This window comes from Haemaphysalis longicornis, unplaced genomic scaffold (assembly GCF_048455015.1).
Source record: "Haemaphysalis longicornis isolate Haplotype H1 unplaced genomic scaffold, Haemaphysalis longicornis Haplotype H1 scaffold_126, whole genome shotgun sequence".
Classification (NCBI taxonomy): Eukaryota; Metazoa; Arthropoda; class Arachnida; order Ixodida; family Ixodidae; genus Haemaphysalis; species Haemaphysalis longicornis.
This window is the reverse complement of record NW_027526228.1, coordinates 179146-196709: the sequence shown is the minus strand read 5'-3', so window position 1 is coordinate 196709 and position 17564 is coordinate 179146. Positions and strand designations below refer to the sequence as shown.

General features: G+C 45.7%; 1 long non-coding RNA gene across 1 annotated transcript in view; it reads right to left on the bottom strand.

Moving 5' to 3' along the window:
• Nucleotides 1-7765: 7765 nt before the first annotated feature.
• Nucleotides 7766-17564, bottom strand: part of LOC144163622 (uncharacterized) — a 38359-nt gene continuing 28560 nt past the window's right edge. Inside the window, exon 3 of the long non-coding RNA XR_013320954.1 lies at nucleotides 7766-8139. This is a non-coding gene — a long non-coding RNA (uncharacterized LOC144163622). The remainder of the gene's footprint in view (nucleotides 8140-17564) is intronic.

Below are 17564 nucleotides of genomic sequence, written 5' to 3'. Positions count from 1 at the left end.
AATGTCATGCTGTCTAGTGATACATCTGCAAGCATATTGCACGTTGTGAGAGGTGGCATGTCAAAAAATGCATGACCTAACACCTACGCAATCACTGAAGAAACACACGGCCGACAGAAAAATTTTGGTGAGTTCTAGTTCAGGTGAGAGTTCAGGTGAGCATAACTTGACAATTTTTGAACGGTTGTGCTTTTTGGAGAGAACGTTTAAGCTCTTCTGTTACCCTCGCAAGACTGATGAATACAGTCTTCCCCATTTAGTCTGTAAAACCAAGGTGGAACGTCTGAAATATTTTCAGACAATTCAGAAAGGGAACTATTTTTGTAGGGTGAGTAATGCAATATTTCACTGCACTTTCGGAGATATACAGGCTGTAGTGTAGTTATATCTCGAAATGAAGCACTGGTACAGTAACGTCTATTTATTTCAGTGAAGATTAAAAAAACGAGAACGCTCTTCAATCAGCTTGCACAACATTTTAATGCATGCAAAACAATATCCACAACTTACAAAACTGAATATCAAAAGGGAAAAAAAAAATAACCCAGCTTTTGCTATTAGTCATAAACGGTCAAAATATTTGTGGACATGCATGCGTGCCGTCGGCGACGATCAAGGCTAACCAAACGTAAAAACTTGGTATTCAAGTTCGTCTATTTGACAAGGCGCTTTTACAATATACGTAATCTGGGTCACGGTTTATAACAAAAGGTAGCATTAATACCTGTTCCTCAAACTATTCTTTCCTAATCTAACAAGTGAACGGACGCTTGGGCATGCAATTTCAACGGACGCTTGGGCATGCAATTTCACGACGAGACAATCGACAGGTTAAGCGACAAACTTCGTTAGGTGTTGTTGCGATTACCGACACGGCCCAAATGTTCCGTGCGCGTTGAACAAACCTTCTAAATAAGCTACGCGACCCTGAGCACTTGTTAAACGCTGGGGAAAAAGTGATGAACAACACCGCTACGTTACCGAGTAACAGCAACTTCTTTGGCACAAACCAGGCGCCTTTCGTGTAGTAACAGCTGACCGCCGCAACAGCTGGTGCGGTCGCCCGATTTTCAAAGCCGGTCGCGCGGATACATGCCCAGGCAGCACAGGACTGCTCGGCCTAAAACAGGCCGGTGTACTTTGGCCGGTGATTTTCTGTCCGGCCGTTTTCCGGCAGCCATGTTCGGCCCATGTCCAAATGTAGGCCTTTTGGCCGCATACGGCCGTACTCCCATGGCTGTCCAACGGCCAGTGTCCGTCGGCCAGTCGACCGGCTTACGGTCATACGGCCAGATTCCAGCCGTAGGGCTCCGGCCATTCCAAAGCCACCCGTGTACGGCCGAAGTAAGGCCGCCGGAGGACAGCCGAGATGCGGTCGTCGGAATCCAGCCGGACTAAAGCTACCGGAAATACGGCCGTGCTACGGGCATTGGAGTTCAGCCACAGTACGTTAACTGTACTGAGGCCGGTCACTGCATGTCGCGCAAGCAGATGACTCATTCGCGCAGTGCAGAAGCAGCACAAACCCAGCATTTTGGGTCCCATGGAGCCACATCAAAGTGAGGTCGCGCGCTACCACCGGCCGTCACGCTTTCAGCGCAGCCTTGTTTAATTACCAGCCTCAGTTTACAGCAAAATTCATTTATTAAACAGTGCTCACAAATTGTCGTTCCTTTAATTGCTGTGCCTCTTCTTCCTGCCGAACACAGAAAATATTCAGTTCCTCTTAGAGCTTGAATAGATGTATTGTCCAGGTCCTGATATCCTCTGTGGGGCGGCTTACCTGTAATAAACGGGGAAAGAGGAGGGGGGGGGGCGGCAGCGGAGGGTGCATACTGGAGTGGGTTGAATTTCAGAGAGATAAATTGCGCCGCTTTTAGCCAATTTGTTTAGGGCAATATTCCGGAACACTTTCATGCTATGACTACCTAAACTATTTTTATAACAGTTGCTTGACCAATTTTGGTGTATATAAAACCGGCGTGAATGCCTTTACGAAGCGTTTTGGTTCTCAACAAAACACTCAGGAGCATTTAATATAACTCCTTCACAAAAAAGTATGTCCAGTTTTTGCCCATTTTTCTTGCAAAGACATTTTCTACTCGATCAACTTTTCCGATGATCTTGCGCAGGGATGATCCTAAGAAGGAGCGAACAGGCACTTTCATTTTCAATCTATTTTAATGTTGTTTTTCTGAGTATACCTCCACACCACTTAATAGTCCAAAACAACTTAATTTTCTTCTAATGTCATACTACGTTCAAAAAATTCTAGACGCGTTGCGAATGACGCCCTGCTTCGGGTGTAGCCCGAAAGAACCCATTCCCGTTTGACCCCTTCCCGTTTGAACCCATTCCCGAAACGCCCTTCCCGCTTGACCCGTCCCGTGTGCGCCCGTTCCCGAAACGACCTTCCCGTTTGGGCGCTTCCTGTTTCAGCCCGTTCCCAAAACGCCCTTCCCGTTACAACCCACTCCCAAAGCGCCCTTCTCATTTGAACCCGCATCGTTGCAACCCATTTGAATTTCTGAAAACATGCGTTACCGTCTATGAAATGGTTCCCCAGAATGTGCTTACAAGCAACGGGTCATGCACTAAAAACTTGTATGCACCAAATTTTGCGGAATCAACCGATATTTCTGGCCTATAAAAGTTTACGAATGCCTTAGGCTGATACTGCCATCTTGACACAAAATTTGTAGCGGCGAAAGTGTACTATAAAGATACCCAATATCTTGAGGAATGCACGCATTGGATTTTTCTGCGGCTGAAATTTATTTATCGTACGGCTGAAATTTATTTATCAGACGCTCTTGTGCTCATTGTTTGGAGCGTAGCTTTGTCTTCTGGTTCGAGAGATCTATAGATCAAAGATGTCCGTAGAAGAGACTTTAAAAAAGGCAAAAAACATGTGCAGAAATCTGAGAATTGGCTATAAATTCCTTCCCTACGTGAGTAATGGGCAGATATTTTTATTTATTTACCGATACTTTACGGCCTGGTCGGGCTCACGCAGGAATGAACATAAAAACACATCAGTATTGGTTGGCGTAGTTTAAAAACGCCCCACACAAATAAGTAAAAAAACATAAATATATAATAGACGCAAAGGGGTCCGAACAAGGATATGCATTTGTAATGTATTCCAATTTTAAAATACGACGATTCAACCAGAGCACATACTTACAATACGTGGGGAAAATTCTTCTAACGATACCGTGTTCACTGTTCATTCAGTTAACTTATTCCAGTAAGAAATTCCACAAGGAAATAAAGAGAACTTTCGAATAGTAATTCAGCTGATTTGCTACCTAATAGTCTTACTATGATGTCTTCTCGCTGAACGTCCTTGGAGGTAGTATTCCCGCGACAATTTTAAGTTTCTGTAGTAAAGAAAATTTAGGCTAGAGACGACCCAGCGCTGTTTAAGTTTTTGAAGGTTTGCCCTATTATGCTAATCGAGTACGCTAGAGTGACGGGAATAAACAGAATCAATAAAACGCAAAGCTAAGTTTATTATTTTCGCCGCTTCTCATGACTGCTATTTTTATAGCCAGATGTGGCATATGTATCCACATACATAGGGTTACTTTATTTTTATACATCTTTTTATCTGTTATAGTTTTCATCTGTTTCTTTTCGACATTGATGTACACTTGCGCTATTATAAAGATTAAATTTGTTAGTCTGCCAAATACGATTTCTTTCACGAGGGTGCTGCTTTGGGCCTGTTGGTATGACATGACGGAATCATGAAGCGCAAGGACACAAGGGACAAGCTCGCTTGTCGCTTGTCCCACTCGCTTGTCCCTTGTGTCCTTGCGCTTCAAGATTCCGTGATTTCTTTCAAAGTGAGGGTGTTTTTGCGATTTTTTATTTGTGCTTCCGCGGCGCTTTTCTGGGCTTTTTGATTTTATCATTTTCTAGTTTGTTAATTTAAAAGATTTGCTTGTTAATTTATAAGATTTGTCTATTAATTTGTTAATTGTTAATTTGTTTGTTAGGCTTTGTTAACTTAAAAGATTTGTTAATTGGTATGACGAATTGTAACCAAATGTCGTCGTCTCTAGATTCAAAAAGTGAAGCCCAGGTTTGAAAAGCAGTCAAGGACTCTGGATGTACTGAGCATGCTATCGCAGCGGCTGTGAACAAACGGAAATAAATGAAAAACAATATGAAAATGTTTTTATAACGTTTCATGAACTGGGTACGTTATTCCGGGAACGGGCTAAATAAGAAAATACGCAACGGGAAGGTTCTTTCGCCCCGGATTGAAATGGGAATGAACAAACGGGAAGGTTGAAATGGGAACGGGTTCAAACGGGAACGGGCCAAGTGGGAAAGAGCGAAACGGGAAGGTCGTTTTGCGCCGGGTTGAAACGGGACGGAACAAGCGGGAAGGGTGAAATGGGAATGGGTTCAAACGGGAACCTCCCCCTGCTTCAGGTGGCTGCAGTTGTATCCCTCTGTGTTCACGCAAGGAAAGGCGTAAAATTAGAGTTACATAATTTGTTTCAAACCAATAACATAGCAATGGTAGCATGCATACAGGAAACCTTGCATACTGCAACGAATAGGGCAATAAATATTTTATTGGTCAAGGTTGAATGCGTAGGGTTCTCAACCCGTCGGAGGCAAACTTGCGCCTCTGGAAATTTATTTATTTATTTATTTATTTATTTTATTTATTTTTTATTGTTTTATTTATTTATTTATTTATTGGATGCCTGCTTGCCTTTTCATGCATGACAGAAGGGAGATACATAACACTAAGCATTAAATATGAGACAAAATAACAAAATAATTCTACAAAGCGCGCTGAAAATCGTCAATATAAACAGTTAAGGCAATCATACGTGGAAGATAATTACACTGCAGTATTGAAGTAAAATAAAATGAATCGCGCAAGGCGTCACCTTTAAAGGAAAGTTAATAATTTGCTTTAAGCCAGCCGTTGCGCCGCCTAAAGGCACATTCCCACCGCCGATTTGCCTCGTCGCGCGATGAGGCCATAAGGCGGTGTTCGCGATGAGCGATGATGCGACTGCGTTCAGCGCAGCTGCTTCCCGACTTGTACGACCTCTTTGGTGCGTCAACCATTCGCAGTCAAAGAAAATTATGTTGCACGAGCGCGACAAAAGCAGGTAGAAATCAAACTAAACCTGGAACAATGCCGAAAGCATTGCGGGAGGCGGGAGGAGCAGAAAATAACAAACTCAAGAAGGCTCTTTTCAACATATTATTGCACGAGAAATGCACGCGCTTGCTTTCATGCCACAACACTCGCATCACGGCCCACAAAATTCGTTTCTTCTCACAGGCGCAAAGTTCTGACGCGTCCGAACTCTACGCGTGTTTACCAGTCGCCGATAGAAGTACGAAGAGGCTGCAAGTCAACCTACCGTCTCGCTATCCACCTACATACGATGATTACTTGCTTTTACAATCCATACTTGTTTCTCCACACTGATGAGTTTCACGCTATTCGTTGATTAGTGCACGCGTACGCTGAAGCCACTGACCAAAGAACCGAAGCGCACGGGAAGTTGCTTGCCGCCCCGACCCGGCGGGTATACAGCGATAGCGGGCCAAGGGACCAGCGGCGGCGGCTCGCCCGCGTGCCCCCGTTTGCATTGACGGATGTGAACACACGTTTCGTTACCGGCTACGTCAGCCTACTCCGTGGCCATGATTGGCGATTCGGTTTTGCGGGGCCGTCGCGCGACGAGGGAATCCGAACCGAGAGCGATCTGCTCCGCCGTCGCAAAGCGACGAAAAGCGACGGTCGGCTCATCGCTTTGCGACGTTGCTTTTCGTCGCGCGACGAGGCGAATTGCCAGTGGGAATGTGCCTTAAGGGAAGGCAGAAACCACTGGATCGCTAAGTGATTTGTGCGCAAGCGGGTTACACCCCATACGCGCACACGCCTGCATGGTTATCACCTCCTCCGCAGAATAGGCGCAAGGAGGGGAGCGGTTCTTTATTCCCCCTCCCAACCACCCCTTCAAAAAAAAAAAGAATTCGCCCCCTCCCTCCCCCCTAAAACCCATCTCTGGGACCGCCGCTGCCCGGAACACCTCGCCTCGCACCTTCGCTTGTACCCATGCGGACAGCGCCTCATCACGCTGAACGTCCGGTGGGGACTCCGCTTTGTGAGTTGTTTAGGTTTGGTATTCTTTAGGGTCGTGGAAAGCTGGCGTGGGTTTGAGTTGTAATTGCCGGCATGTGTGCTGTTCGAGAATATTTGCTTTGTTAAGTTGTTTGCAAACGCACTCGTCTGGTCATTAGCACAGCGGCAAGTTCCAGTCGGCCCTCAACATCTGCACAGAACTTGCGGGGTTTTCCTACACAGACGTGCAGAACGAATTCGGATGCACTTAAATATGACAGTGACCAAGTGCAGCGCGGAAGCCAGCTATCACGGGTGGCTGGAAACGCCGGTTGCGTAAGCAGGCTTTTCCAATTGATTGCTAAGAGAGTTCAGCCATAGCCCCTTTTAAGATTTCCTTACCGCCTGCCTGGACTGCTCACCTTTTTTTAACACGTAAGTGTTTCATGCCGGGGTCCACCAAAATCTAACTGACGTCATATCCGTCACGGAAATAACATCGACAGAAAAACTTCGATTAACGCGGCTGCGCCGGGATTCTAGCCAAGCTCTCTTTCGCCGCAACGGGGGATACGAAACCCCCTCCCGACTGCGCTATGAACAGATGTGTGAATAAGACGACGAATGCGGCTTATCTCTTTTCTATCAGATGGTGCTGCCATCTAGGAGAGGCGAAGCGAAGTAGTGCATCATGACGCTAATGAGCGCCGACAGTTGGCGCCTCGATATGTGGCAGGGCCTACGTCTACGGGGGCCGCGCAGCGTAAGCTGCGGAGAAGCCCACTTGCGGATGTCGCGCTCGTGACACGGTACGCTGCTCCTTTCGCTGCAGCGGACCGTGTGTTCACCAAACGACTTCCTGGCAACCGGTTTGGTTTCGTTGGGATGGACGGTTTGCGAGCGCCCGTGGTTTCAGTCGGTTTTCACGCAATGCTCTGGCGCGCGCTATCCAGTGTCTAGCGTTGATGCGTATAACGGTGCCATTCCAACGAAAAATATGGTCACCTCGATTTGGCTACACTTTCTGCACCAGTTCAGGTGGTGTAGCACTCGCGCACTCGATTTACCAGTGCAGCTTGCGCCACCTGCACTTCGGCACTCGATTTGACGCCGTGCTGCGCCAGTTCTTCTACACTTCTGCACTAGCCCCTGTGCGAGTTCTCGTCTCGTGCAAGGTGTAGCGTGCGAAAGAACTAGCGCTGCACTTGCACGGCACTTTTGTGAACTAGTGCAGAAAGTGTAGCCGAATCGAGGAGACCAATAAATAGCGATGTGCAAGTTCATATCGATACACAATAAGCATAACACTGTTCCTGTGAAAGACATTTCACTTTCGTGTTTTATGGGTTCTTATATAGAAGAGGGAACAACCACATTTTTTGTTTTTCTTGTGCTCGTTATTTGGCACTGTGACACAAGTCACGGTTCTTCAGTTCGCGCACCGTTACAGCGATTGTGCGATTCTTTTATAAGGGTGTACGCAAGTTTGCGCCGTACCATTTTCAGCATTAGAAAAGACAGAAGCGAGGAGGCGTTCTTTGGTCCAAAACCAAGCCCTGCTGTTTGAGCGCGTACACGTTGCGCCGGAATGACTGCGAACGTCGCATAGATAATGAAAAAATCTTTTATTTGCGAAGAAAAGTTAACAACTGGGTTTTTTCTTCATGGAATCAGAAAAGTTCAAATTATCATCATCTAAAACATGAATCTATATTATGTAGGCGGACTGTTCGTGTTTGTTTCGCCTGATGCTCATTGAATAACCAAAACAAGTTTGCCGTCGCAGAAGAATTGGGCTTTGCTCCAAAAAGTCATTTGGAGAATACACTCACAAGTGAGCGAACAGTATTTACAACTGCTTTGGCACTCAGCGCAGCAACGTGTTTTGTGGGGAGCCCGAGCCTCGTGAACAGATGATGAAGCCATGTCTGGCAGTTGTTTTCCACAACGTCATATGTTCCATAATCCGTCATTTTGTTCACAGTTCGCTTGATATGTGCCTGGGATATTTTGCACTCCGTGATGAGAATCTGAAACGATAACAAACGTGCATTCTGCGTAAATATGACATCACTTCTTATGCATTCTGAATAAAGTTGAAATGAACTTTTTTTAGTTCTGAATGCCGTAATGTGAATATCTTACGCATACGTCGAAATGCGGCACGGTATGAACCACGCAATCCTGCACAACCACACCGGGGAAATCATACAAGAAACAATCACGTCGCGGAGCGTGCACGCTACGAGGCTGGTACGTGACGCCGATGTGCAGCATGCATCCAGTGAAACTCGATATAACATCGTGTGGACGAGGTTCTTGTATTCCAGTATCACTGCAGTTTCCTGCGGGATTCAAATGCTTTTGATCACAAAACTTCAGTTGCAGTAGTTTCTATCTGCAAGTAAATAGCATGAGGGTTGCTCTAGATATACAATATCAGTGATACGAAGGTCACTCACACAGGCAAGCTCTTAACAGAAGAACTAACAAACGGTATAAACAACACGGTTTCTCCCTAGCGACCTTCTCTCTCCCTAGTTTATTAGGTATAAAGGGTATTTCACCGAAAACACATAGCAATAAGGAAGAACGCCTCAGTATCTTTGAAGCAGTCGAATGAATATACTCGAATGAATTAATTTATTTAGAAATAGTTGGCAAGCTGAAAACCCTCAAGTTTCGCAAACTTACGAACACTCCCAAGTTGTTCCTCACAGCCCCTCATTCTACTCCTCTTCCTTCACCCCTTCCTCCTCTACGGATCCTTACAAAGTGCATATCTGCCGGTTGGTGTCGTGTGTCGTGTGAGCTCTAGCATCCCCGAAAATGTATTGTCGGTGTGAACTTGCGGCGATGTGAAGTGCTTCCCGACAACCTAAGCGCGTTGCGAAAATTGTGGAACCAGCCGAGACTAACGTGCGATGCATTGCAACATTGCCTCCGAGTCACCGACCTTCGAGCCGACGGAATACGCCAGCGAGTCGACGCGAGTCCTAAATGCAGTGATCGCTAACGGAGAGTGGCTCATTAAAAACAACCCGTTTGTGCGTTTGCGAGGTGGTTGAAAGTAAAATTTGCACGTTTTTTATTGTAACCAACGCTTTGGGAGACCTGTGCCACTTGTAGTGTTAAATAGACTCAGTGTGTTTCCGGCGTCACTTTACAGGCGATTCTCCGCCACTGGAGGTGAGCGTTGTGTATAAGAGAGGGAGCCACGCCCGGAACGTTATTGGGGAGACCGAACGGTGTGAAAGCAGGGCGTATTTGCGCGGGTCTCGAGCAGACCACTTACTCATTCACATTCGCGAGCAGAATGAAAACTGTCCGCACCGAGAACGGCTGTTAGATGTTTCTGTTACGCTGCGTCTGTGGCTTATTGACAGGCGAAGGTGAAGTTGGCTGGTCAAACGTCGCAGAGGCGCTTTTCTTGAGATGTACGTGGGGGAAGCACTTGATCCAGGTCTGCAGTTAATGGGCGGAGCCTGAAGGCGCGGTACGTCAAACGCAAAAAACAACAAAATAAAAATTTCCCCGCGGTGTTTTCCGTATTCCGAGTCAAGAGATCCAGAGTCAAAAGATCCAACGAGTCAAAAGGTCCAATATTGGATCCTTTGACGCGGTGGATCTTTTGACTTGTTGGATCTTTTGACTCACCGTGGACCTTTTGACCCATTGTATCTTTTGACTCATTGGATCTTTTGACTTGTATTGGACCTTTTGACGGGGTTAAGACGAGTCAAAAGGTGCAAAGAGTCAAGATGTCCAATATTAGACATTCTGACTTGTATCTTTTGACGCGGCTAAGGCCAGTCATGTGATCTAGTTTTTGTATGGGCCTCACTTTGGCGCAATTTTGTTTGCTAAGGGTCCGTTACCTCTTCGTTTTCCCTACAAGGAGCGTGTTCGTTCGTTCTAAGCACCGATTTCCGAACCATAAGCTAGTTTTTTTTTTCAAGTATATGTATGTTGCTCTCATACAAAAATACGTTTGCGTCACGGCCATGGGAAATTATCTCAGTAGTTAAGCGCACATTAACAATGCCGTTTACCGGCCCCGGTCTTTTCAGTATAGGGCATTTCGATTTCGGGGCCTTTTGGTACATGGAGCTTTCGGTACAAAAACCAATTCAAGCGCGCGTTTCAGGCAGCTGTTACGAATGATCCCGCTGCTGTGCTTCTTTCAAAACTCCTCGGCTGTGCGGCGAAGCCTCCACTACGTGAACCTTTCACGCTTGCAGCTGACAAATTCAAACGCGTCGCTACACGTCTGGATCGGTGGTGCCTGGTTATCGGCGTGATCAAACTTCGGTAGCGTGCCGACGCAACACGCCGAGACTTGCCCAAGGACACGGAAGCCCCGCGTCCGCTGCGGAGACCTCCTCTCTCCCCTCTGTCGAACTCAGCGTGCGCCGCTACTACCGACTTCTCACGATTTCTGGGAAGAGTGTTGTGTGTGTCTGTCGTTCGTGACGTGTGCACAATCTAGAGGGAACGCTTGTTTTGGCCGTTGGCGCTTTGGGTATAAATAATATCCCCCAAGCGCTGTATTATACGCGCCAAATGAAACGCGAACACGAAAATATGAACCTTAACGCCCAAATAGTGCGATTTCTTTCCATGCAAGCCAAAATGACGCGTGGTTCAGTTACAAAGACAAAGATGGAAAAAGTGGGTTTCAAAATATACCAATAGCGTGCCATTATACGAGCTCTAAAAGCAGTATTTTTCAATTTTGCACAGACTGGTTCATATTTTCGTGTTCCCGTTTCATTTGACGCCGATAGTACATTCCTGTTAGAGCAGTGAATGAATGTTGTCACCCTGCTCGAGTCCTGTACTGTAATCTCACCCGTCGGGGCATTGTTCTTTGGCTTCGGCTCATCCCTTGATATGAAGTAAACAGTTACGTTTGCCTACGACTTCTGGACTTCTTCACGGCTGCAACATTCGCTCGCCGCTCGCTTCAAACCACGCTACCAAACGTATGTCGGAGGCGACGGAGCTCGGCTCGGGTCTGCCTTCCCGTACGCAACACAGCAAAATATTTGCGTCGTGGCAGTTGCAGGCACAAAAATCGTACTTATTTATTACACGTGTTCTTGCTCGTAATTCTGCATTATTTTAACGCAGTGAAAAGGTTATGCGGCCTCACCAAATGAAGCACTCTTTGTCTGGGGAATAGTTGCTGAAATAACTGTAGCTTCGAGATAATATTGTTGCACCTGCCGCGGTGCCTCAGTGGCTAAGGCGTTGTGCTGCTGAGCACGATGTCGCAGGTTTGATTCCCGGCCGCAGCGGCCGCTTTTCTGATAAAGGCGAAAAGCAGAAACACCCGTCTGTACGAGATTTCGACGCACTTTAAAGATCCCCAGGTAGTCCAAATTAATCCGGAGCCCTCCACTACGGCACTCGTCATCGCCTGCGTTGCGTCGGCTCGTTAAACCCCACAATCAATCAATAATATTTTTGCAGATATCGTTTTTTTCTAGCGACTCATTATCCCCATATCTTTGGTTAAAAATCAGTAAGGGCAGCAAGTTTTTCCAATTTCGAGTACCTGTGACAAAAGCTGCGTAATTGATCGCCTTCGCTAGAGGATAGGAGCCAGTCGCTTTCTAACTCAATCACAAAGAACTTGTAATTTCTTGGCATTTTGCATCCATGTGATCTTCTGTTTGCTGATAACGCAACACACATAATGCCATATTACCAGTACGTTACAAGGGCGCCTTCTACCCCACTGAAGTTTTCCGTCCCGGCGCGACCCCCATTTCCAGGAAATCGGTGTGTTTAGTGCAGATGTGCTTGTGATTTGAAATACCCAAAGGCATTTTTAATGCTTTCTGGAACATACATAGATTTAATTTGCTGAAAGGAGAGCTCATTCGTAATTTTCGGAGTTCTTCCTCAAAGCATACTGGTCATAATTTTGCCGTGGCTTTGTTCATATCCAAGACCAATGTCTTCATCAGCTACCAACCGCCTGTACATCTTTGTCTGCACAAAAAGGCAAAATCACACATGGAAGCGAAGCCAGACAAGCAGGGGTTGGCACTACATTATCGAGAATGTCAAAAAAAGAGATCCGCGGACTGCAACTAGTGGCTTCAGGTTATCATGACGTGATTCAACTCGAATTGCCTGGAAACCTAGTAAAGCTTCCCAAAATGTAGGAATGTAGCACGGATATTCGAACTCTTTATTTTTTTTGTGGGCGTAATCATGAGCCATATAATGGTAATTTGTTTTATGGATGTTGACTTTGATTAACAAGATGCAAGAACAATTGTCCGGAATATTTTTAGCAGCGATCATACAAGTCAGCGCAGCCTAGCCGAATATGAGCGACATGGGGTAGTGGCTCGTTGACATCACTGAAGCTCACATTATACACAAGCAATAACTACCAAATTATTATAATGTAGTAGTATCCAATGACAGAGGAACGAGAAAAGAGAACAACCTGAAAAAATAATGAGAAATAAAAAGAAGCATGATGAATGGTGTTGTTTATAACGTTCAAATCAGCCAAGGCTTAATTTCTAGCGCCAACTGCACAGCTTAGAAGTGAAAGTTCGGGTACGGGAGCCGAAACAGCACTAAAAATACAATAAAATGGCGTAGTCTATGAATTCCGCATCCTAGCCATGGCTACGAAGGTTCTCATGTCGTTGGACCTTCTGACGCGGTTTCAGAAATATTGGAACTTTGACTCTTTGGATCTTCTGACTCTTTGGACCTTTTGACCCACATTGGACCTTTTGACCCGTTGGATCTTTTGACTCGGCTGTCACATGATTATTGGATCTTTTGACTCTTTAGACCTTTTGACTCTTTGGATCTCTTCACCATAAGCGTGTTTTCTGCTCTTCGTCGTATGTGTGAGCGCAGCGGGGATTGCTTTGGCGTAAACAAATCAAAACGAAACCGCATGGGGCTTTGCATCAGCGCCTTGCCACGGAAAACGCAAACCGCAGCCTAATTTTTCTTGGAATATAAGTACATTACCAAACAGTCTGGACTCCTGGAATGGCCTGCTTCCCAGGGAAAGATGCGGCTCCCGCCGCTGCCCGTGGTCATTTTTCAGGCGTGCCCGCACGCAATGTTCACAATTCGTCTAACACATTCTCTCATGCTACACGGACATTCGCAGCCGCCTCCACTATACCTTCTCCAAACTTCACGCTGCCGCTCTCGCGACACCCCCGCATCTATGCCAGGTAATCATACCCCTACAACTGCCACTCTTGTGAAGCTTATGCCACCTGGTGTAGGAATGCTAACGTTACTGGGAATACTCACCACCCGCCCTTCCCCATTCGCCAAGCAGTGCGAGCGCGGAGTGACCAGATCGCGGCAATAAATTCAAGAAAATGTTGCCGCACGAGCCGAGTAGCGACAACTGACGGCTTTCTGAAATAGGAAAATTCCACACACGTTTTTTTGTTTTTGTTGATTTTATTTGGCTCAACTACACGTTTTTTCTCTCTCAAGTACATTGACTAATAATAATATGGATCACAATGTAGATAGCGATCCACAGGAGACCAAATTTACAAGATTTTATGAAAGATGGCGATAACCTGGGCAGGTTTTCTAGTTTTCGATAAGGATCTTCGGGTGTCGTTCAAGACTGGAAAGGGCACACAGTTTCATACCGAGTTGAGAAAAAAATCACAAGTCTGAAGCACTTTACCGAACGCCTCAGCACTGATTACATATTTATACAACAGAGATGAAATCACGGGAAATTATATTCTACCCCAGCCATTTATCAGGTGTACTGCATTGGCATTCAAGACTTCTGAAGTGGACGGCTTGCGAACACAACACACACCAGTATATTGTGCGCCCCTAATTTCCAAAGTTCTCGCGAACTCCCTCATTACCTTTGAGGCCCAGTTCCCTGTATTGTTTCCAGCTAATAAATAAAATAATTCGAAAAACCTAATTAAATCAAGAATATTTTCCATGAGGAATACCAAATGAGGCCAGTTTCATGCCCCAAAAGCTACTATAAGCAAGTTAAAAATTGACGCTTCTTTTGTTCATTCTGAACACGCATTTGGACACTTGAGCTTTGGTGCTTTGTTACAGTTCGATACAAGAACCTGCATACCTAAAGCCAATAAAGCGTTCGGGGAACGGAATACTGACTTGTGTGCTGAATATTCGATGGTGACCGCAGTCAAGCTGAAACCAATGCTTTGAACGAGTGCTTTCCGCAACGCAAAGTTGTTCTATGGGACTTCCACAGGGAGCAAGCTTCGCACCAATGGATTAAAAAGACGGACTGCTATGTGCAGTCAAAGGGTGCTGTACTTATTTCTCTGAGAACTGAAATCGCAAATTTGTCTTTGCGAGAACTTCAATGATTGCAAAACAGCTCGAACAGCAACCCGAGGGCGTACATAGAATGCCAATGGCTAACCGTCGAAGACATGTAGGCACGAGCGTATACAGGCTTGACTTCAATGTAGTCATTACCGCAAATAATTGTGTAGAGGGCCAACACAAGGTTTTGAAGAACAAATAGCAGAACAAGAACCGGGGGAAACAGAAATCGTTGACTACTTTTATCTCTGCTCGTGTAAAGAAATTTCTACAAGACGGGCCACGAGATTACAGCAGGTGCGTGATGCGAGCACCATCACCTTAGAGGGCATATAGTGGCAATACCCTAGTCTACTTTTATGACAGGCCAGCTGATGATGCAGAGAATGAACACTGCACTGGAGTATAAAGGAGGGTGATGTGGATTCCGCAGGTGCAGCTAGACAGTATTAACTGTGCTTACAAGATTCCTTTACAAAGGAGCACGGGTGTACTAGAACACGTGCTGGGAAACTTTCGGGGGACATGCACAAATATTAACCCCTCTTTGTCAAGCCACGTGCAGAATGAGGTTGCAGACACTGCGGCAGTGCACTTGAAATATATAAGCGCTGGTATCATGTTTGTTACGAGCGGTGATCCAAAAATACTGAGAATTGTTTTTCGTTTTACTTCGCAACAAATGCTGTGTTCATTCGCCAACTTGCTTGTTCTGTTCAAAGCCTCCATATAAACACTTACACTGTCTGTGTACGCACCCCCCCCCCACCCCTTTTCTACGGAAATGTTTCAGGAGGCCTGTAGTTCCTTTTAATGCCAAGAGCACTATAACACTTTAAATGCGGCACATTAATTTCTCAACTCTGTTTTGTTAACGTATGCCTAGAGACTCGCCATATTCCTCATAACATGGCGAGTCTGCCATTAAATAAATGCCTCATCCCATCATCCAATCATAGTAACACACCAATTTTATTCAAAATGGAGTTAAATGAACCCTTGTTTCAAATGAATCCCACGTTTTAAAGGTATATAACTCCCGTCATCGTGATGATTTCAGGCATGGTACACACATTAAACATTGCTGAAAGTGAAACTTCTACTGGGAATTTAACCATAAAGTAGTTAGCACATATTTTCTCTTGGGTATGCATTTCTGAACCATGTCGTTACTACACCAAATGAATCTAAAGCTGTGGATCGAACTAGCGCTAGGCCATAAGTGAGTGTTTTATTTTAGCACATTGTTTCAACATTTTCTCATTCTCGCCGGTTGCTATGAGCGGGTATGACGACATTTACCGCACCAAGGAAACTCTGGTGCATCCATTTTGTCTTTTCCTGCAGTTTACTGACGATATTCTACGTAAACAAACAACCGCGTACAGTTTTTAACAAACTAACAGCGCAGGTAAAGTCATTGACAATTGAAATACGAACCGCGGAACGTACGGCCGAAGATACCGGTGGCGTACCCTGGCAGTGGCCGCGGAAAAAGCACGGACATGCGCAGTTAAGATGTCGGGAGCGAGGGTGCGTTCCCCGCTGCAATATGTTGTCCCCTCCTCGATCGCATGCTTGCCATGACGCCATGCTGCAAGAACGCTGTAAGCACTGCAAGTACTGCAGCATGTGGAGCTGAGGTTGTTGGTCTTGCTGAGAGCACTGCGGCGCGTAATTGCTTGCGGCTGCGGCCAGTGCTTGCGTAGGAAAAGCGTGCACCCTCTCGGAAAGCAAGCTGTATAGTTAATCATGCTTTGTTGATGAAAAATCCCGCACAGAAATGGAGAAAAACACAGCATGCCGCAAGAGAGAGGACGCGGGTTCAATTCCAGGCCACTTTTCCAATGGAGTCGAAAAGCGAAAACGCCCGTGTGCATGCGATTTCGGCGCACGTTACAGATCCCCAAGTGGTCAAAATTAATCCGGAGCCCTCCACTACGGCCCCCCTCATCGCCTGCGTTGCGTCGGCGCGTTAAACCCTACTATACATCCATATATGTATTTTTATCTTATTTTTGTTGATTGTATTCTTACTGCCTCAATAGTATTCCAACCTGAATTTTTTTTGTTCTCCAAAACATATTTGCAAACGTTTTGATGGGTCCTAAATAAGAGCTGGTTTTCCAGTCTGTGTGAAGCACTCATTAATCTACAGAAGGCCATTTTGTATTTTATAATACTGTTAAGTATTCCCCCACTGCCTCGTTTATACTAGAGCTTTTCGTGCTAATTAATGTCTGCCCTTTTTTATTTGCGGGTGTTAATGTCATTTTTATTGTCTTTACCTAATGTTTGCAGTTTCAGTGTTTTCATCTGCTTTACTAGATTCTTATTTGAATTTTTCTCAAATGTGCCCTAAATAGGATCTTGGTCTTCTTCTGTGTGAAAGCCGAGTGGGAACCGTTTTTAGTGCTGTGATATTTTAATTCCCAATAAATTCCTTTTTCTGTGAAAGTGCAGAACGAACCCATTGCTATGTGGTTATTTTTTGGAAGACAAAATCTGAGATTCCATCTGTTTTTCTTGTTTTAAAATTGATTGATTGAATGATTGATTGTAGGGTTTAACGCGCCGACGCAACGCAGGCGATGAGGCGCGCCGTAGTGGAGGGCTCCGGATTAGTTTTGACCACCTCGGGATCTTTAAAGTGCGCCGAAATCTCGTACACACGGGCGTTTTTGCTTTTCGCCTCCATCAGAAAAGCAGCCGCCGCGGCCGGGAATCGAACCCGCGACCTCGTGCTCCGCAGCGCAACGCCTTAGCCACTGATCCACCGCGGCGGGTCTCTTGTTTTAAAATTACTTGGCTTTTGCTGATTGCTTGTGATTGCCTACACCACCTTCATGGGGAGGGGGTTGGTAGTGGGGAAGGCGGAGCGATAACACCCTGCCTCGCGGGCAATAGCAGAACGTCCTTGGGGCGTAACGGGTTGCTTTCCAAAAGAGAGTAATAGTAGCCTTCTGTTGTATCCGGGAACGCCACAGCAAATGCAACTTATTCACTCTTAAAATTAGTGGCTGAACGCTGCCGTGAAGATGGTATTGTAATTCTCATACAGGGTTCAGATACTCCACATCGAAGGGGTAACTCGTACGAGGAGTATTTCGCCCCTCGT